The following is a 22,291-nucleotide window of genomic DNA, read 5'->3' on the forward strand; positions in this document are numbered from 1 at the left end:
GCCCGGCCTTGGGGAATAACAGTCCCTCTTCCCTTTGATGCCAGTCCTTCCTCCTTCCTTGGGGACTTCCATCCATATGTCACCCATTTCCTGTCATTAATCCCCCTTCTTTGTCTTGCTGGTTCATTCCAATTCAGCCTATAAAAATCCCCAAATCCTTTCTATCCTCTTTTGCCCCCCTTCTTTTTATCACCTTAGTTCTCTTCTTAGGAGCCAGGTTTCTAAATACTTGCCTATAATTCCAGAACCTTCCCTTCCTTTCCGTACATTCACTTCCAGCCCCTGCCCTTACCAAAGTCACTCCACTTGACACTTCTGAGTTCGCACTGTATGGGACCTCTGGGCCACATTGGATCTCTTGGCCACAGGGAACACCTTTGCTCCCTCCTCCTTTCCAGAAATGATCCTTGGTGTCTTTGACCCTACTCCCTGGACTTCTGTAAGGTTCTGACCGTTCCTTCTCTGTCTTCTGTCTTCTGCAGGAGTCACTCACTCTCTGCCCAGTACTTCGAGGTGGGTTCTGCCCAAGCTTCCCTTTGGCCCATTGCTCTTCTTTCCCTGTTCCTCCTTCCTGTGAGATGCCATCCACTCCGGAGGTAAGACAGACGTTTCTGTTTCATTGTGTACTTGTTCCCTGAGCTTTGAATAGACAAAGAGATCTCCTATGGAGCACCACCGCTGGGGTCTCCCACTGCAGGTCCCAAATTGAACTCATCACGATGGTCCAGCTGTCCTGTCTGCTTCAGAGCATGGTAGCACCCTCCACCCAGTTACCCCAGCCAGAGACCTGGAAGTCACCTCTCCAAGCTGCAAGTCAGGTCCTCCCCTCCCTCCTTCTCTTTATCTTCCCCCTCTCCCTTCTCTTCCCACCATTCCTTCTCTTCCTTCCTTCCTTCCTTCCTTCCTTCTTCCTTCCTTCCTTCCTTCCTTCCTTCCTTCCTTCCTTCCTTCCTTCCTTCCTTCCATTTCCATATTTCCCATATCTTAGGCTTGTTAGTGAGAAAACAAAAGTAAGCAAAAAACAAAGTCCCAGTCTCTTCTTTCATGACCTTATACTCTAGTGGGAAAGACTGACTTCAATCAAAGACCTATAAAAAGAAATAGGACACTGCATTTGTGACAAGTGTTGGTATGAGAATGTAAGCAACAACCTTCCCCTGTAGGAAATGAGATGTCAGTTGCTATTGAAGGAAGAATATGTACTAAACAGTTCAAGGGTAGAGGACAGGAGTGTTCTCAGGAGAGGGAGCAGCATGTGCAAAGGCCCTGGTGCATGAAGCCAAGGCTGGAGTGGATACCACAGGGAACAGTGGGGCATGAAGGAGGCTGGGAGGTGGGAAGGATGGACATGCAGGGCCTGGTGGGTCAACAGGGGGTTCTGGTCTCTATCCTGAGTACATGGAACATTGTGTGGAGAATGGAGAAGAGAGGAGGTCTGGATGTGGAGATGCTAATTAAGATGAGTGAGATGCTGGTGACTTGTCAGAATAACTGACAAGGCCCGAGAGCTATAGGTCGCTTTACAACAAGTTTGTTGAGTTGGCCTAAAACACCTCAATTCACCTTTCTGACTTAAATTACATGAGCCCCATTTCTTTCTCAGATCCAGACTTTGTGAAATGATTTAACCTGACTCCTCTAGAGGAAGCTCTTTGCAGGCATATCTGGTCCTGTCCCAGACAGTCCCCCATCTGCTCTGAACCCTGGTCATCAGGCTGCATGAGCAGGACGCAGACGTTGCTGTCAGCAGCACCTTCCCATCTCAGTCCAGGGGCGTCAGCCATGCCACAGAAGCCCCCCTACTTGCCAGTGCCGTGGGAGTGGTGGTGGCCTCCTCTTTGGCCTTGGCCAACCTCTGCTGGGGCGTCTGTCCCATTTGCACTGAGACTCTGATACCAGCAGCCCAGCTGGGGGTCAGGTGGCCCATCTTAACTGTCAACAGCACTAGAATTTTTAAATTAATTAGTCGTTTTTGTCACTAAACTTCAGGCCTGAACTGGGAAACGGAACTGGGGTCTGAGGGTGAATTGTATCCCGCATGTTCCCTGCGGCTCTTCCTTCTCCCCAGCTGTGTGGCTGCGGGGACTCTTGGGACCTATTTGGTGAGTGAAGGTGCCCTCTAGTCACCAAAATCCTAGGAGGCCTCATCTTAGAGCAGCAAATCGATGACCAAGGACATGGGGAATTGTCCTGGCCACTTGCCTCCTGCCCTCTTTCCCACACTCTCTCTCTCTGCAGTGTGTTCCTGCCCAAAGGGCCACCGCGATTTTCCTGCTCTGCCGAGGGGAGGGACCTGCGGATCGAACTCTAGTATTCACTTACCTGAGTTCTACCGTGAGCTCCTGTTTCTATTTCCTTCAAGATAGAAGACATTCCTTTCGCCAGCTTCCTGGCCCCCGTTTCTAGCCATCTTGTAAACTCTTGTTTCATTTCAGGGCTGACTGGTCACTGGAAATGTTGTTTCCACTAAAGCAAGTAAAATGTCAAGCTTGTGACAATGAATAATTATCAGATTCTCCCATTCAGAAAAATCTCCCTAGGAAATGACTCTTGGTTAAAAGAAGGCAACTCTAGGGAGGCTGATGTATCGGAAGCTCTGGGCCTGTGGGACTGAGGCTGTCGGGTGGAAGACTTGGACAGAGGGGTGCGAGCTTTCGCACTTGGCATTTGAAATTTGACTTCAGTCCCCTTCTTCTGGGTGACAGGGATACATTTTCAGGTCCAGTTACTGCCCTGGGTGGAACCCTGAGATTACTCTATTCTCTACAAGTGCCTGATAATGTATGGGAATTTTTCCCACATGGATTTCATCCTTATGTCAGGTAGACTGATAAAAAGTGGGAAACTTTACTTGTATGATTTCATTCTTCTCCCTGGCTTCATGCTAGTCCTCACGGCTTTATTTGTAAGCCACTCTTCAGCCATCCATCATATTCCTGCTTCGATTCCTTATTTTTCTTACTCTTTTCCCAGCAAGAGCCTCTTCTGGGATTGGATGTTTGACTGATCAATGAACTTTTATTAAGTAATACAGTCCCGGCAGCTTTTGGTTCTCTACTCTTATTTTCCTTTCTCCAAGTTCTTTGGTGGCAAAAGCCATCTTTCTTCTGGGAAGCTCTTTCGCGGGCTCTCTGATGAGGCGAATGCTTTCTCCTGTGAGTCACAGAAGCAGGCAATCACCCCAGGCCTTCAAGGGTCCTCCCGGAGCCTTTTACAGAAACAAATGGGAGGGAGACTCCTGCCCTTAGTAGGATCACTAGTTGTAAGGATGTTGAGAGCTGAACCTACTGGTTGCCATCATTGCCACCCCGTGGGGACAGCTTGCTTGAGAATGAAGCCAAAACAAAGAAAAGCAAAGCTGACAGATGGAGAAAAAGAGCTGTCCTTAAGGCCGTCATCAGAACCCTTCATTTGGCCACACCTAGGTCAGCCCTGGCCCTTACACTTTCAGCTCCGTGAGAAAACACAGCCTGTCTGTTGTGGACGCTTGAGTTGGCTTTCTGTCACTTGTGACCAAAAGTAGCTGAAGTGGTACACGTGCCGGCGTTTCATCCAGGGACATTTCTCTTTGTTGGGCTCTGTCATCTACTTCATTTACTTCTCTGGCAGTGTGGATGACGGAGGGGCACCTGCCTTGATGTAGGGCAGTAGGCAGGTGATTTTCAGAGAGATGGCGTGAGTTGCCAGATAAAATACAGGACGCCTGATTGTATTTAAGTTTCAGATAACTAATAATTTTTTAAGCACGAGTATGCCCCATGTAATATTTGAATTTCAGACCAAAACCAAATAATAGTTAGTATAAGTAGGTTCCATGCAATATGTGGGTCATAGTTATACCCCCCCCCCCAATTTTTTGTTGTCTATCTGAGATTCAAATCTGAGTATCCTATTTTCTACCTGGCAGCTCTAGTTTCACCAAATAACTGTATTTTAAGATTGTGTTTCAAATAATATTGTGAGGTTTCTAAATTTAGGAGAATATCATCCTACATGAGTATGTTTCGTACCTAGGATGTGAAGTTTAAAATTTAACTAGGCACCCTGTATTGTTATTTGCTGAATCTGGCAACCCCATTCTCTTCCCACCTCCACCATCCCTCTGATTTAACGATAAAATGCCCAAACTGCAGTTCCCAAGAGCCATCTTGTTTTCCTTCCCCATGGCCAAGGACGCAGTGTCTGGGTTCGGGTCTCTTCAGTGGGCACCGGTCTGTCTCTCTCATGTGTCGGAAAACAAGGGGACATTACCATGGCTGAAGGGCTATCCCATGGCCTGTGTGGATGGGAAGGGACCTCATAATAGCCTGTCCCTTCGCATCTTTGCTGAGACCGTGAGGGGAACTACACTCCCCAGGAAGGAAAGCAGAGGAGAACAGCCCACCTGCCGACACTGCCGCTGCATAGGGGGACATCCTCAGAAACAGTTTTCAGTTCCCATCTCACAGGCGTGAGAGATTTGCTGTCCTGTCCCAGCCTCCGGTGCGTTGTATTGTACATTCAAATGCCTGAATTGTTTAAGGCCAGGTACAACCCTCTCTGTAGGTGGCATTTCCAGCCCTACAACGAAAAAAGCTAGGAAATGCTGAAGCTGGATGTTCCATTCTCCTCCTGACAGCTTGCTTAAAAACATCACACTTTTACTTTTTAAAGATTGTAAAGTTGAAAAGTGAATCAGTATCCCAGCGCTGATTTGGGTGTCTCCTAACATTTTTTATCATTTCTAATTTCTGCTTTCCAGAGAAACAGATTAGCTGCCTGTATTTGCTGTTTTGAATTATTTTTGCCAAGCGTGGCTTCAGGCTTCTGAGCTACCGCCCCAGAATATTAAACCCTTGCTCCTGTGGAGCTGGGGTGAATTTACAGGTGTCTGGGGACTGTTGCCTAACCTGTGTTCCCGATGCTGCCAGAGACAAAGGGCCCCGCATGGTCAGGGTGTCTCTCCCCTCGGTGTGGGGGTGCATCTCCACAGGGCTTCCCACCTTGAGCACCGGCACAAACTAGATACCACGATGACACTGAAATGTCGTTTAATCACCCCAGTGACCCTGTTCAGGCTCAGAGAGGGCAAGCCCTTTCCTCAAGGTCACAGCGCTAATGAACAGTGGAACTGGGGTTCCAAACTGTCTGACCCCAAGTCTAGAGTTTTTCTCACCGAACACACTATCGCGCAGAGGGGGCAACGCGGCCAAGTCCGCCACCTCGCTGGGGCCTGGCTGTGCCCACATGTATGGGCGAGAATAGTGGGGGGCCTTGGTGTCAGCGCAGGCCCCTCGTCTCGGCTGTAAAGTTCAGTGTTGTTCTGTTGTCCTCAGTCAAGCTCCGTCATGTTTTCTAGTGCGTGGAAGTCACGTAGAAAGAAACCTCGTTTGCCGGTTCTTACACGATTGGTCTTGGCGGGAACCTCAAGTGTCATTTCTGTGAAATGGGGATGGCATTAGTTTCTACAGAATTATGGCCTGAATTGCATGACACAACCAAACGACCACCTCGTATGTAGTAGGCATTGAATAAATGTTATTATTTTGACAAGTCCCACTAATTCTCTGTAAAGCATCCCCCCCTCTAGGTTCCCTCCACAATTCTCAGCCTGTTGCCAAAAAAAAAGAAGAATAAAGTTGCAAAGCATACTGCCTCTCAGAATTACTTTTATTTCTAGAGGACAGAAACCCTGCCAAAGAAGGAATAGAGGGATCCCAGGATTTTGTGCAGGTTTTATTTGTATGCAAAAACGAGCAAGTCTTCTTTGTTCTGAAGATGAATTTCATTCTAATGGTGCCAATGAATCTTTTAAAATTTCATAATTGCCATTCCTCGCATGCTTCAAATGGAAAGATAACAAGAATTAGGTGGCCAGTTCAGATTGCATCTGGAGATGGATGTGCATTTGAAAATGCTTCAGCTGCTCCCAGAGTCATCCCGGTCCACCGAGACCTGCAGCTGAGCTCTCTCCTGGAGACTGCAATGCCAGCCCTGCCCTGCCTGCCCCCACAGTGGCACTGGGGAGCGAGGGTGGAGCAAGTCGGGGCCAAGGGGGCTGAGCTGAATGCCCAGTCCCCAGCTCTGCCTTTGGTTACCCCTTACCTGCAAATGTGTGGAACCCTTTGCAACTTGCAAAGCATTTGTTAATATTTATAATCTCCTGTAATTGTCTCAAAAATTCTTGAGAATAGATCATGATCTATTTTGTAGATGAGGAAACTGAGGGTCAGAGAGAGTGTGGCTGACACATGACAGCCCGGACTGGTGTTCATATCACCTGACTCTGAAACTAATAATCTTCCCAGCATCTCCTTCTGCCAGTGAGCTACCTGAGAACCTGCTCTTCTGAGCCAGCAGCCAGGATTCCATGGGGCCCGGATGTCACCAGCTAAGTGCCCGGGTGGGGGAGGCCACTGGCAGCAGGAACACTTCCACCGATGGGGGTGTGATTGCATGAATATACAGTAACTTTGATTCCAGATAGGCTCCAGAGACAGCTGGCCCATTAAGGAAGAGTATTTATTTTGGAGTGATTATCGCTGAAAAGGCTCAGGCATGTCGCGTGATCAGTTAATTGAAGACGACTTCCTGTTCTCAGTCGGCTGCTGCTCACCACGGAGGAACGATGCTGCATTTGACAGACTTGTGAGTGTTGCGTCCCAGCTTAGCTCTACGTATTTAAAGCAGCCTGTGCTGTATTTGACAGGCCCTCACGTGAGTTTTTGACGTAGTAAGCTTTGTTCCCTATTGAAACTGCCCATCCTTTCCTCAGCATTGAGTGAAAAGGCCACCGTAGCAGGTCAGGGCTGCACCTGGCCATTGGAGGACGCTGTAGGGACATCGCTCACTTTTCTCTTTCCCCCAGAAGTTCTCTCTTATAAAGACTGAGCAAGGCTGCAAAGCCTCCTCTTCTTTTTCTTGATGGGAAAACATGCATGCAAAGGTCCTCGGTGCCATTGAGACAGGCCAAGAGGATGCCTAAAAGGATCACAGCGGATAAATGTCCTAAGCCGAGTGTCCTGGTTGGGTGTCCTAGTCCCTTTATGGAAAGAGTGTCCCCTGAAAACCCTCTGCGGTTGCTGGTAGTGTGTGGGTGCTGTTTGGTGAATGTTCCTCCAGTGCGTGAATCGGGCTTGGTGCACAGCTTTGTAAAGGTCTCTTGAGTCCACAGAGCTTAGGGTTTGCTTTCAGAAGACCTAGGTTGCTATTCCAGCTCTCGCGTTTCTAGCCCAATGACCTTAACTTGGTTTTTGTGGACCTCAATTTCTTTTCTTTTCTTTTCTTTTTTATACTCACCCAAGGACATGCTTATTGATTTTAGAGAGAGGGGGAGGGAGAAGTGGAGGGAGGGAGGGAAAAAGGGAAACATGGAGATGAGAGAGAAACATCGATTAGTTGCCTCTCACACGTGCCCCAGGTGAGGACTGAACCAGCAACCGCAGCCTGTACCATGACTGGAAATTGAACCCATGATCTTTCGGTTTACGGGATGATGCTCCAACCAGCTGAGCCACACTGGCCAGGGCTGGACCTCAATTTCTTTATCTGCAAATGGAGATGATTCTATAGTTATTTCTATGAGTAGTAAATAAAATAATGCATTACAAAACTCATATAAATATATTTTACTTAGTCAATAATGTAAGTGGTAAATGAAAATAATTTAAAATCTCTGTTATTAAAACATTTTGGTATTTTTATGTTTATAGTGCAACACACAGAAAATAAGGAATTATTTGATATTTGAGCATTCATACCAACAGAAATAAAGGGATGATATTTAGTGTATATAATAGGAACATAAAATGTTTCTAGGCTGCGAAAATTTGATTGAATTGTAAATAAGTACAGTTCTTTAGTTTAGGTTACATTGATATCTTCTCTTCAGAATTCTTGCAGTACCTGGCTTTTCTGCTAGTCACTTAGCACTTATTTAAGTAAGGATGTGAGCTTTCAGGTGACCTTTTGCTGGTTGACCGTCACATGGCCTTCCTTACAGACTGGCCTCTGTAACTACTTTAATAGGGTTATAGATGAAAAAGCATCATATAGTAGCTTCTGTGGATTTTTTCTCTGTCCGACCAAATAGCCTCATCTTTTTAATTTAATTTTCTTTTTTATCACTTTCCGACAGACTCTTGCCTAGTTTGTCCTTCACTACCAAACATCAGAATCATTTCTGTGAAACACAAATGTGACATGTCCATGCCTTATTTAACCGCCTCTCTGAGGATGTCATTTAGGTTTGACAGACAGGCACATGCACACATGCATGAGCCACGGGCCCAGGTGACTGCACGGGGTGTCCCCCTTACCCGCCCCCCAGGAAGCGGTCTAATGGAACCCAGTAAACACTGATTCGCTCTCAAGGACTAAGAAAGATTTCTCAGTGGCAGCTGAGGATGGAGATGGCTTCCTCGAGGCCTCGATACTCTCTGCCCAAGCCCATGTGCGGCACCAGCCGAAGTGACAAAGGCGGCAGCCACCTTCCACATGAAATCCAGCCATCACCTGAAGGCACTGGTCACACCCCGAAGATCAGGGAATGTGGGCGTGTCTGCTCTGATGGGGAGCTGTGTTTTAGTCCTGCCATTGTTTAAAATTCCCAGCACATGAGAATATTTGGTTTTATTATTGTTTTTAATTTTTTGCGGCTAAGCACTCCCTTCCTGACTGAATGAGGGGGAGGGGGACGGGACTGCTCCCCGAGGCAAACTGCCCCCTCTCCCACCCCTGTGCTCCACCGCAGGGCTGTCCCATTTCCTCCTTTCCCTTATGCTAGAGATGGGAAGGCAGTTGTATCCCATGCCTGACCTGACTGGTACTGAAATGCTTGATGCCCATTGGAGGGGCAGCCTCGCAGAAATCACCATGCGGAGGCATTCTCAGCCTCACTGGGGCCTCAGAGCCTGGGTGCGCTAGGTCCACGCACAGTGGGACCCATGGGGCCTTTCCATATCTTCCCCTCTGGGGACGGGGGGCTGGGCCCGGAAAGATGAGACGTCCGTGACAGAAGAAGGGGCGCTGGCATTGTCCAGGCAGCTGCGGTGGCCCGTACCTTTGGCCGGCACACCTGAGTGCACGTTCTGAACTTTGCATTGCTTTTCTATGTACCTGTGCCTATTAAACACTATTCCTTTCAAGGGTTCTGTCAAAGTTTTAGGTGCTCAGTTTATTATACTTCAAAGGTGCTCTGTAAAATGTTTTTTGCTCCCCAAAGCTACTGTAATTACTCTCAACACTGATGAATTTTTGTTTAAAGTAAAAACTCAGCTTGCTTAAAAGGGACAGGTATTTAAGATGGTGACTTGTTTCCAGAAAATTCTTAAAGAAGAGTTGATTCACATGGCACAGAAAGGAAAGAACTGGTCAAACACTAAGACTAATGTTATTGGCAGCTGGGCAGGAACGAGAAAGGGCAGGCCTTGCTTGGAGGGGAAGTCAGGGCTGTTGAGAGAGATGCTTCTTAGACCCCAGAATGGGCAAGGTGTGTTATCCCCTGGAAGATAGGTCCATGCTCCTGAACGTGGCAGATGGAGGCTTGGCACCTGCCTCCCTCTTCTACGCCATCTTCCTACGTCGTCCTTGCCTGTCTCCTGTGTCTGTGCTCCCGGCACCACTAAGCAGCCTGTCCCTGGCGGTGACACACTCCTTCGTGCCTCTGTGCCTTTGTTCGCACCGCTTCCTCTCCCCGGAAAGCTCAGTTTTCTTCTTTTTGCCTCTTCTATATTCATCTTTCATCATGGGCAAAACATCCTCCCTCCCATGGACCTTTCTCTGATTCCACTCCCAGTCACGTCCTAAGGAGATGTCATTGTTTTGTCGCCTGTGATGTTGTCTGGAGTCAGAATGCCAAGGCCGATGCCCGTCTTCACCAGTTAGGGTTGTGTGGTCTTGGACAAGTTACGTGTTCTCTCTGTGCTCAATTTCCTCCATCATATCACAAGGACAGTAACAATAATAATACTATTACTTATAAGTTTATGATGAGGATAATGTTTTTAGAAAGTTTTCTAGACTCACACAGTAACTTAGTGTGTTAATTATTTACCATTTTTATTATAATTTATTACTACCACTATCGTCATCATCATCATCATCATCATATACAATATTCCACCCTCGTGCTTTTATTCACACATATTTTATTCACATGATTATTTGTTTATGTCATCCTGCCTCGGTCCCTTCTATCTTACTCCCCAGCATTCAGCACAGCACTTGGCATGAAGAGGTGTCCAGTAAATAGTTCTGAATTTTAATTAGTGCTGTCCATGTTTTTCCTTATTAGATTTTAAGCTCCTTCGAGTATGTTTTCTGCTTGAAAACAGGGATGCTAACACAGTGTACCCTGCACATAGTCAGCACTCAGAAATCTTCTGAAGAAACCAGTGAATTAATGAAGAGTGTATAGAAATGAATGTTTAAATATTGGCTTTCAGAGAGCAGGGCAGACCATGGTATAACAAGAGATTTACTCTCAGCTTGTCATGTGGGCCAGGTGTAGGTGTGAAAACACCTAGTTTAGTCCAATTCTTTATTTCATAAGGCTTTTTTGAAATTAAAAGGCAGTCAAGATCTAGTATTAAAGATGAGGGTCTGCCTTCGGAGCCTGAACTCAGTGGGCGGAAGTGTTAACGGATAGATACGAATCGCTTAGATAGCTAAGCTTCTATACCCAAGTGGTTTTAAAAGTCTGTATGTCCACAAAATTGGGGGGCTTGTAATGGAAGTGTCTTTGCTTCTGCGAACTATCTAATGGATGTTATTTGATTGGCTGTTTCATCGTGTGACATTCGTCAGGTTACAAGTCGCTTGAAGTCATAATTTTCTTCAATTTAAAACGCAACTGAACAGAAGACTTTGATCCAACTTCCAGCTGAGGCAGGGCATGAATATTTCCTTGGAATTGTTTAAAATGGATTTAAAGTGGGTTGTTTCCTACCCAAGTATGATGTGTTTTGATCCACCTCACGTCATCTTCTATTAATAACGTTCTGAACTTTGGATTGATTATTTAGTTGCTCATACGATTAAATAATATTCCTTTAAAGGGATGCTTGTTAAGCTGTTTGAGTCCTAAATTAATGTTTTGTTTAAAGAGCGCCATTTAAGGTTAAGATCAAGAGATCTGGGGGGCGGGGAATGGTTTAATTTAAAAAATGATAATGCCACCTGCGTTCAAATGTAACTTTTAAAGATTTCCCCAGGGAACTGAAACACACAGGAAAAATGTAGGGTCATTATAAGAGGAATGTAAGACTCTTTGCTTTTCTTCTTTCACTGCAGGAAATGACAAATGTAAATAGAAATACAAATGAGGGAGGGATTTTGAAAGTTCATCAAGCAGTGCAGTTGTTGCCTGAAATGGCAAACTGGAGCAGATGCCTCTTGAAGAAGCTTCAGAGAAGCCCATCTGCCAGAGAAGCCTGTCCCCGGGATATGTCACAGCTGTCCTCTGCCTTTGTACCTGCCTCTGCCTCTAGTGGCTTCCATTCTCCCAAGGCGAAGCCAACACTCCTTTATTCACTCACTCCATGCCCGTCTTTCACACTGTGACACATGATGGAGCTTTGGACATGGTCAACTTAGGCACCTTTGGGTGCTTTTAGAGCGGTTTCCTTCTTCTGGGTCCACAGGTAACAGTATTTTTAGTTCACTTGCAGTCAGGTGCAACCACATGACTAGATTCTGGCTAAAGGATCTGAGCAAAAGTAACATAAGCCACTTCCAGGTCTGACTCCTAAAATAACTCATGTGATCTTTCCCTCTCTCTTGCCATCTGCAGCTGAAGGCAGAAGATCCAGAAAAGGACTCCAAGGCCCAAGAACTTAGCTCCATCAGTAGATCTAAAAGTCTGGGTTTCTGAATGATCACGTAGAGGTGAGCCTCTTGGGATCACTGTCTAGACACGTCTGCATGGGACTTTGTGTGATCAAGAAATGAATTATAATGCTGTTAAGCTCCTGAGATTTCAAGGTTGATTATCAGTGCAGTAGCTGTGTTATGTTTTCTGACTAATAGAGATGAGCAATATATAGATCTTGTCTTCAGGGAGTTGACATAGTTGGGAGAAGAAGGTGAATAAATGATGATAAAACAATATGATCAGTATAGCAAGTGTGTTATATAAAACACAGTGGGAGTAGAGCAGGGAGTAGGATGGGGGAGATGATGGTGGTAGAGAGACTTTCTGGAGGAAACCCGACATTGTGTATTTCTTACAAGCGCAGGCGTGGCTGAGGAGGGTGGGCAGGGTGGGGAGAAGGAGAGGGTGAGAGGCAGGTCAGTGTTGCCGGAGCAGAAAAGGGGAGGTTGCACATAGTGACCTATGGGGCAGGAGAGGGAAGCGGGTGTCAGACCTTAGATAGTCTCACGTGCCGCACTGGGGACCTGGACTTCTTGAGATCAGTACTATTCAAAGTCCTGATCTGTGATGATGTAAGAAGCATGTGGCAGAGTGTAAATCAATACTTGCTTCTTTCATAGGGAATGTCTTGTTATTTAAAAAAAAAAGTCGGCTGAACTAAATAGCATGCTAGTGATGTAGTTGATTCACATTCTGGCATGAACTTCTTACAGAAACCTGGTCATTCTTCTGAGAGCCACTCTTTAAGTGGCTCTGTTTTAGACAAATTATTGTGCTTATTGTGGATGGTGGGTTAGAAGGGTGTATATTCAGGGCAACCACTTGGGAAAATGAGAAAGATGATGAAGACCTAAACTATAGCAGTGGTATTATCGATGCACAAACACAGATAGATTTCAGAAATATTCAGTTACAGGAGCAGGGTGTGATTCAGAGTGTGAGGAAGAGAAATACTAATTAAAAGAATGAGTTCTAAGTGTCTTGATCAAGTGTCTGGGTGGATGGTTGTGCTTTCAATAGAAGAGGAGTCCATCCATGGACTTGGGAGGTCGTTTGAAGAATTAACTTTCAGTGCTGTTGAACCTGAAGTGGCGGAGAGACACCCAGGCAGATATGTTGAGCAGTAGGTTGAAGCTAATTGTCCAGAGACTAGATGGAGGTTCCCATTTGAGAATCATTATCATAGGAGGTATAGAAAATGGGAACGTAATTCTACAGAATGAGGAAAACCGTGGCCCAGGGTGAATTTCTGGGGGCCACCGTAATTAATGAGTTAAAGATCTCATGAGAGAGACCTGATGCTCCCCAGGACAGAGAGAGAGGAGAAGCTTTAGAAGGACTGTGTGCCAACAAAAGTTCAGGGGGGGGCCAGTAAAATGTCAGTGGCACTGTCTGCACTGGGACTGCTGATCTGGATTTCTTTGGTGAAGTCTGGGGCCGATGCAATACTGGAGCAGACTTATAAGATATTCTCCAACCATCAAGAGATCCAGGCAAGTCCCTGTTCCTCTCAGATCTTATTTCCACCTGGGAAAGATGAGGTCAGACTGCATGAGCTCTAACACACTTTCAGTTCTAGCAGTGTATAATAATAGATACAATTTTGAACATCACAGGTGTGGTAGACACATAATTTTTGTAAAAAGTGCAGAAGATATTGGCACACCACTTTTCTGGAGGCAGAGGGAGCTTAAGTGTCATGGTCAGGTTCATATAATCAATGAACTTATGAGCTGAGAATTAAAAACGAGATTTGTCTGACAACAAACCTGTGTTCTCGCTGTCCTATGCTGTACGGTGATTTTAAGGAGAGATAAGACACAGGCAGAGGGTAAGTTGAATTTGGGTAGTAGGTCATTTATAAGAGCCATCCTTGCTGTTTCTCACAAGTATTTCCTTTAATCAACGGCAGAATGTTTCTTTTGAGAAACATAAACAAAATTCAGCCCAAGCTTTGAACTAATCTGATGTTACATATATAAAAAGACCAGATTGACCAGCAAGGCATGGGGAACTTGGGAACTTTTATATAGACAAAAATATCAATGCTAGCACACTTACAGAGGCAATGCATCTTTTAGTTAAACATCTCTGAAGATGAGCTTAGTAGTTGAGAAGTATAGAGATTCCTGAGGACATAATTCTTGTTCAGTGCAGATAAGCAGTTCTCTGAAGCCAGTTATTGGACATAGTAAATGAGGGACTTATGCTTTCTCAAGGTGCTTTCCTTTGAATATGTTTTAGGAATGATTATTTTCAAAGTTAGCCAGCTTCTCGGGGGAATGTTCTACATCTACTCAGAGAGACAGGGGGAAATATTTTGAATGTTTTATTTATTTATTTATTTATTTATTTATAGAGAGAGGAAGTGGGGAGAGAGAGAGAGAAAGGCAGACAGATATTGATTTGTTGTTCCACTCATTTATGCATTCATTAGTTGATTCTTGCATGTGTCCTGACCAGGGATCAAACCCACAACCTTGGCATCTCAGGACGATGCTCTAACCAACTGAGCAACCCAGCCAGGACAAATATATAACACATTTAAAGAATCAGGGGTGTTCTCGGGCTTTGCAGAACTGGGTGAATAGGTATAGCAAGGTTGTCAGAGGCTCTCAGAGGCATTCAGACTCCTCTATATACTGTTTCTGGAGTAGACACCCTCGGTCCAGTAGTCTTGCAATTTTTTCACAGGCCCCCAAATATTCCTTTGGGAGGCAGCCCAAGTTATAAAGCATTTTAGGTATTACCAAGTCCAAATGTTCCTTCTTATAGTCAAAGAAATGAAACACAGATAGGGGACGGGTCTTGCCCAAGGTCACAGGTAGGGTAAAGCTGTGACTACAGCCCAGGCATCCTAGCTTCCAGGACTGTGCTCTGGGTCTGGAATGTGAGCAAAGTGCACAATGGAGCTCTGTCTTCGTCCCCCTGATAGTCCCCTAGGGCCCAGAGCAGCGCCTGGCACAAGAGTGTGTTGGCTGTGCAACGCTAGCAATAGACGAAGTGATTATGTTTTAGGGATGCTTAGCAACATGGAAAAGCTGAGTATGCGACTGGGTGTGAGGCCAGTTTCTCCATTTGCTCTAATTCCACCTGCCACCTGTCCCCTAGGCTGCTCAGCTCCATCCCTAGCTCACAGCCGTCTCAGGTTCTCCGAGTAGCCCAGCCCTAAAGTGGCAGGAAGGTGCGGAGCCCAGGGACTCTGCGGCCATCCCAGCCGCTTGAGTCCTGCTCTGACCTGGCTCAGATTCTTGCTGGCTTCTTGCTCTATCTTAAATCAGCGATGGAAGCTATTTCGTGACGACCCCAGTCATAAGTTCTTGTGATTTTTTTGCTTGTTCTCTCTGTCAGTCAGACTAGCCTAGGCTTTCACGCAGTAACAAATAGGCCCCCCACATCGTGGCTTAATAAAGGCTCATTTCTCACTCAGGAGTCTGGCAGCTCTCTAGGACGATTCCCTTTCAAGCAGCGACTTAAAGATCTCAGATTCTTGCATCTTGTAGCTACACCATGTGAAAAACACGGCTTCCAGGTGAGCTGGCAGAGAAAGACTGAGCTGGAGGGCTGTGCACTGTCTCATAAATGCTTTAGTTTGTAAATGACACACATCGCTTCTGCTCAATGTCTATTGGCCAGAACCACTTACGTGGCCTTGTCTAACTATAAGGGCTTTGGAAACGCAGGAAAGCACATAGCTTTTGGCAAGCAATAAAGATCTCCATCAGAATGGACTCAGGTAAATGAGATCACTGAGGTTTTTCCCGTTCTCACCCCCCTGCCAAAAAACAAGTAATAAGCTGACTCTGCAGAGTGGAATGTTCTTCCTTGTGGCTTAGCGAGACATAAACAGCAGTACGAGTCCAGGAAATGTATATGGAGGTGCTTTGGGCTCTTGAGCACTTTGCCAGACCTGGTGACTGCTCTCAGATGAGGTCACATAAACTGCCTCACGAGTAATAAAAGGTGGGGTGGACGTGGCTTGGCTGAACCCAGCTGGCTGCTTGCTCAGTTCAGACAGAGCTAAAGAAAAACAGTTGCCTAGTGGCCTTTCAACTCTGCTCCTGGCCTGTTATTTCTTCAGCCATTTATAGTCTAGTGTCTGGATAGAACTGGGCCAAAGTCTGGCAGGAATGGAGGCAGATAAATCATTTGCAGACCAGCACAGGCCTCACCGCTTTACTAGGAAAGGAAAAACCCAAAGCTCGGATTGGGGCATCGCGATGGCTCCTTTTACCGGCCAGAATGCTTTCATTTCACCCCTCCCGGTGACCCAAGCCCTGCTGTAGAACCACACAGTCCCCACCTTCAATGGGTGAATGCTCTGCCTGGCATTTGGTGGGGAGACTGTCAGGATTCTCCGAAGGCAAAACAAATACCCCTTGGATATTGTGTGGGCCTCGTGGTGGCACTCGTTGGGCATGGTGTCCTGTCTATATGTTTCCTGCCGGTTTCTGCTCCTGGGAGGGACTGTCTGTGGAAAGTGGACTTTGTTTTTCACTTTGAAATAAAGTCGAAGATTTTGAGTTACACTTGATAGGAAACAGTGGGGACAAAACCAGCTGCAAGTTATTCCCTCTTTTCTGAGCCAACACTTCTCAACCCTACATCTGACCACTTACCACATCATCGTGAAGATCTCCTCACTCTGTTTTACGCTGCCTACCTGATGGCCGCTGCCTGAGGTGAAGTCTCCACCGTGTCCCATCTAGAATATTCCAGTAGCATCCTAACTGGTCTTGCTGGCTTTGTCTTCCAATCATTCTATGGAAATTTTGATGGCTACTGTGCACCCACTCCATCCAGGTTATGCTGCTAGAAAAGCATGGCTCGAGGACAGCTTTGCTTACGAGCCTGCTGAAAAATTGCAGTGCCTGTCTAAAGCCAAAAGATAAGGCAGAACTTGGCATCGGGACATTTCAAAATCCACTCTCCCGTGCCCCATGCTACCCTTACTGGGTTGCGTACTCTGAGGGCCCCACTCCGGGGCTGATGCCCACAGTCCTTCTCGAGCCCCTATCCGTTGGCCGTTCCCTCTGTGCGCCGCATGTCGGTGCTGTGTGTGCGTGTGTGTGGAACTGTGTCTATATCTCTACAAGACTGAGTTCTCCAAGGCCTGCGTCTCTTCTGTTCACGCTATAGTTTCTTTAGGACCAAGTCCCACTCCTTCCCATAGTAGATGCCCAGGTAGTGTTTGCTGGTGGGAAGTAACATGGAGGTGGAGCACCCGGCGGAGGATGCCCCGGTTGAGTGTTGCTTTAGGGAAGGACAGAGACTTCCTATTCAGAAGCTGGACCTGGTTGGGGGTGAGAAGAACAAACAGGTGTTCTTTCAGTTCCATTTTACAGATATATGTGGACCACCTCAAGGTTACAGATGAAAATGTGCTATTAACTACCAGTCCCAGAGGAAGAAACCCAAATTCATGCTCAGCTGCTGCCTGCCGGTGAAACACTAAGCTCGGGCCAGGTTTCCATGATTAATGAGCTGTAAGGGAACACCGCGCTGTTCCATCTGCTGCTGTGGGCGTGCGGTTACCACCAGGGGACAGACGGACTTCATCAGCAGTTAAAATGAAGACTAGCTGGTGCCCAGTCAGCAGGGGGAGGATCGCTGGAGGTCAGGAGCGTGCTGAAAGGGAACAGCCTCGCTTTCAGTCCGCTGAAGGAATTGTCAGTGCATGGGGATTCCTGAGTGCCACTGTCAGCATTCCAAGGGCTCCCCCTGCTTTTGTCCCCACCTGTTCGACGCTGCGTGCCACGCAGAGGCATGGGGCACACAGATGAGCGAAACACACGGAGCTACAGGGCGCACGGGAAGTCATTTAAAAAAAGGTCCCTCACGTCTATGTCCGACTTTACAGTTTTCCTTTACATAAATTGGCTTCTATCATTATAAAGTCATATCATAAAATGGTAACAAAAAAAGTAAAAATAATATATTTTACACATTATAATATTCCTACCCACAGATAACTGTTAACATTGGGCTACATTTTCCATCCCTTTATCTCTGTCTGAGTACAGTACTTTCTGGTGGTTGAGAACATACCCTGTGTTGTCCTCTGTCACCTGCTTTGTAACACAAACACTTCCCCATGTTATTGCATAGTTGCTTTACTTTTATTCCATTTAAAAATATTAAAGTATAATTTGCACACAGTATTCACTTTTATTATTTTTTAAAAATTATTTGTTTGTTTATTTATTTATTTTTAGAGAGAGGGGAAGAGAGGGAGAAAGGAGAGAAACATCAACGTGTGAGAGACACAGCAACTGGTTGCTTCTCACGCGCCCCCAACTGGGAAACCTGCGCTGCAACCCAGGCCTGTGCCCTGACGGGGAATCGAACCAGCGACCCTTTGGTTTACAGGCCGGCACTCCATCCACTGAGCCACAGAAGCCAAGGCTAATTGTCACTGCTTTCAGTGCATCCCTCTAGTGAGTTTGATGAATGTATACAGTGATGGAACCTCTATAAGGCGTAGAACAATTTTGTCATTTCTCTCACTCTTCCTCTGCCCCGTTGTTATTAATTACTCCAACCCCCAGATCTTGGCACCCTTTGATCTGTTATCTGTTCCTATCATTCTGTTTTTGCAAGAATTTGATATGAATAGTATCAAATAGTACATATGGCTGCTTTACTAGCATAATGCATTTGAGATTCATACCTGTTCTGTGAATGACTAGTGGGTTCATTTTTATTCCTGAGTAAGAAAAAACATATGTGGATTGAGCACACTTTGCAATTTGCCTAGGCGAGGTATACTTGGGTTTTGTGCAAACCCAATCAGATTTTGGTGATTACAAAAAAAGCCACTACACACATTCACATACAGACTCTTGTATGAATATAGGTTTTCATTTCACTTGAGTACTTGAGTAAATACCTAGGAGTGGATTGCTGAGTCTTATGGTAAATGAATATTTAGAGCTAAGTATTCTATAAAAAACCCTACCCACCCACCACCCAGATATTGAGTTCTAATACCATTTTCCAATAAAAGAAAGCAGGGCTCTTTGGAGAAACGGCTGATTCTACAACTGAAGTAGGAAATAGATTCTAGCTGGGAGCATCCTGTGGGACCCCACACAAACAAAAACGAAACAAAATGCCACCTTGCTGGTAGTGTTTCCAAGGCGCATGGGGCCAGCTGAGAGACCTCTCAATGGCCCAAACTGGAACAGCGTGAGCAACGAAGTAAACGAAGGTAATACTGGATTATACCCCAAAATATGAAAGAAATATCCATTCTTATGTGAACAAATGATTGGGTGAATTAATAAATGCAGGAGAAGGGACAAACCTTCCAAGCAGAAGGATTGCAAATGGACTATGTAGATACTCCTCCTAAAGGAGAGGAGTGTTACTCCCACTTTTTAGGCGTGGGCTGTACATCATGATGTGTCCCAAAGTGAACAGTATGGCTAGGGAAGGGCTTGGTGTAACTTGAAAGGTGAGACACCTGATACACAGTACTTCAGCCAGGTGATCCAGGTCAACAGTAGTCAAAAATCATGGTGATTGTATATATTCTCAAGATGAGGTGATGAAAATGACCCTTTACCCAAACACTCATAACCCCATGAAGATACCAGACGAGTTCCAATGGAGAGGCATCCCCCAAAATACCTGGCCTGTACTCAAAACTGTCAAGGTCATAAAAACAAGGCAAGACTGAGACACTGTCGTATCCAAGAGGAACGTGAGGAGGCATGATGACCGTATGTAATGGGGTGTCCCAGATGGGATCCAGAACAGAACGAGACCTTAGGTGAAAAATGAGAAATCTGAATAAATTATGCACTTCCGTTGATAATAATATATCAGTATTGATTTATGAATTGTAACGAATGTACCTTACTAATGTAAGATGTTAATAGGGGAATTGGTATGATTTCTTCCTTAAATATTTAGTATAATTCACAACGAAGCCAGTTGAGCCAGGAGATTTTTCCTTTTCTTTAAAAAAAAAAAATCAATTCAATTTCTTTAAGAAGTGTAATACTAATTAGCTATCTTGACCTCTTTTTTTCTTTTTGAGTGAGCTCTGGCAAATCTTTCAAGGAATTTGTCCGCATCATCAAAATTGTTGACATTGTGGGCGAAGATTTCTCTGTAGTATTCTCTTACGTTGCTATGGCTCGTGGTTGTGCAGTGTGTGATGATGCTTCCTCTTTCATTTCTGAAATTTGTAATTTTCATCTTCTCTCTCTTTTTCTTGGTCAGTCTAGTTAGAAGTCTATCAATGTTATTGGTTTTGTCAAACCACAGGCTACTTACTGGTCATTGGTTTGGTCTACTCATTTGTACTTAATTCACTAAGGTCTGCTTTCATTTCCTTTTCTCTGCCTGCACGGGGTTTGTTCTGCTTTCTTCGCTAGTTTCCTATTGCAAAAGCGTATATCACGGATCTGAGACCCCTTTTCTAACAAATGGCTCTAATGCCATAAATTCCATTCAAAGCACTGCTTTTAGTACATTCCGCAAATTTTCATTAGCTTGTATCTCTATTTTTACTTTCAAACCATTCACCTGAGAACCTCTAGCCGCACATTAGAATCACCTGTGGAGCTTTGAAACACGCTAACGTTCACCCCGCGCAAGGCCATGTGAGTCAGAAAATATGGGGGTGGGGCCTTGGTATTGCTTTGTTTTAGCTTCCCAAAATGAGTTAACCCAAGATTGAGAATTTCTGCTCTAACCTTATTGAAAATGACCCCCAAACTCGTGTGCAGATTCTGGTCTGGATGCTTTTGAAAAAAATGCATATTCTTACATGCACCCCTAGAGATTTTGACTGAGCAGGTATACATGATGGTCGGTGGAAACCACATTTTTTAAAAAGTAGCCCATGCGATGATGATGAATGTGGGCTTCAGACTACACTGTGGGAAACGCTGCCATGATACAATCCATAAAGTAAGAAATGAGCCCCCGCTGTGCCAGCAGCTGTGTGCATTTCTGAGCATTGTTGGTGCTGAGGGAGAGGGTGCCTCCCCTCCCCCCCTTGCTCTCGCAGAACAAGCCCATGGCGACAGAGAGGCATTTCTTGCTGCAAACACCTGAGATGGCTTCATTACTACAACTGCTGGGCTTGGCATCGCTTTTCAAGGCCACATAGAATTAACTTCATAGATTTCAGATCTTTGCTCATGCAAGTTGCTCTGTCTAAATGCCTCCGTTTCCCCTGTTCACCTAGACTTCTCTGCCCTTCCCCCACTCCAGCAGCCTTCAGACTTCTTCAGTCTAGACTAGGTGCCTCTCCCTAGGGGCGGCATATTCACCTGGGTTCACTCACCTAGGTCCCGCCACCTGGGGCCTAATTGATGCATGTGTGGGTGAAGGGGGTGGAGGAAGCCTCCGCTGTCTCTGCAAACAAGTCTCTAGCCGAGGGGCCCGGCAAATGATTAACTGTTCAGAAGTATTATTTGATTGGATGAGACAAAGGAACAAAGAAGGAAAAAGCCAAAGACTATGCAGAATGCTACGAAGTCATGAATCACAGAAGAAAATGTCACTTAACGTATTGCTTATTAGATTCTAATCACTCTGAAATCTCCAAATCGACTTCCAGGCTTTTAATCCAGAACAGATTTATAATCTGAGAAGGACTTTAGTTTCCCCAGAAAATAGGATAAATGAGAAGATTTTTCTGAACGTCCCATTAATGGGTTAATGTAATGAGTGTTGGTAGGTCAAATAACATGGTCCTGTAAACAAGGGCTTAGACACCTGTGGACAAAGATGCTTAATCTCCTTGAAGGAGACTTAGTTTTTAGCCCTGCTAGAAACATCCACTTACAAGTGATCAGGTTGACAAACGTAGCACGGGTTTCTCCATGTACAATCCCTGTCCCAGGGCACAGGTTGGTCACAGCCTGTCATATTTTGCTGTAGGCATGTGTAATTAATAAAATGGCTTTTCTTTCAAAAATAATAGAAATGCTTGCGCATTTCCTGTGGTTATTCAAAGTAGAGATAGTTGTTTTTCTTCCACAGAGCAATAAGTGCACGGGTTATTTTTTTAATTTGAAAAATGAAATGGCATCCCTTTCGGTGTAACATCATTTAAAGAGCAGGTACAGGTATCCCTGCTCTTCAAAAGTTTGCACTGTGCCATCTGTTTTCGAAAGACCTACATTAGTGCAGGAGCTCCGGGAATCGCGTCGCTTCCTTGTGTGTCATTCTCAGGAGGCGCTAAGCCTTGTTGATATCCATTACCCGATGGTACAATGGGTCTCATCAGACATTGTTTTGCTTAGTCACAGAATCTAGTGACGACGTTAAGGGAGGATTTACCGTCCATGTTTTTTTTTTTGCCCCTAACTGAAAGAAATCCAAACAGGATTTTTTTGCTTTTACCAAGAAAAGGCAATCAGCAAAAATAGCGCCCCGCGTTTGTTTTGCAGGGAGCCCTTGTGTAGGCAGAGCTCACCC

General features: G+C 45.4%; 1 long non-coding RNA gene across 1 annotated transcript; it reads left to right on the top strand.

Moving 5' to 3' along the window:
- Positions 1-500: 500 nt before the first annotated feature.
- Positions 501-17,999, top strand: LOC150005644 (uncharacterized). Its single transcript, XR_016511689.1, has 4 exons — positions 501-596; positions 11,272-11,621; positions 11,771-11,865; positions 17,184-17,999. It is a non-coding gene; the product is annotated as an uncharacterized LOC150005644 (long non-coding RNA).
- The last annotated feature ends 4,292 nt before the right edge of the window (positions 18,000-22,291 follow it).

The sequence above is a fragment of the Furipterus horrens genome, unplaced genomic scaffold, assembly GCF_987537825.1.
Source record: "Furipterus horrens unplaced genomic scaffold, mFurHor1.1.pri manual_scaffold_6, whole genome shotgun sequence".
Lineage (NCBI taxonomy): Eukaryota > Metazoa > Chordata > Mammalia > Chiroptera > Furipteridae > Furipterus > Furipterus horrens.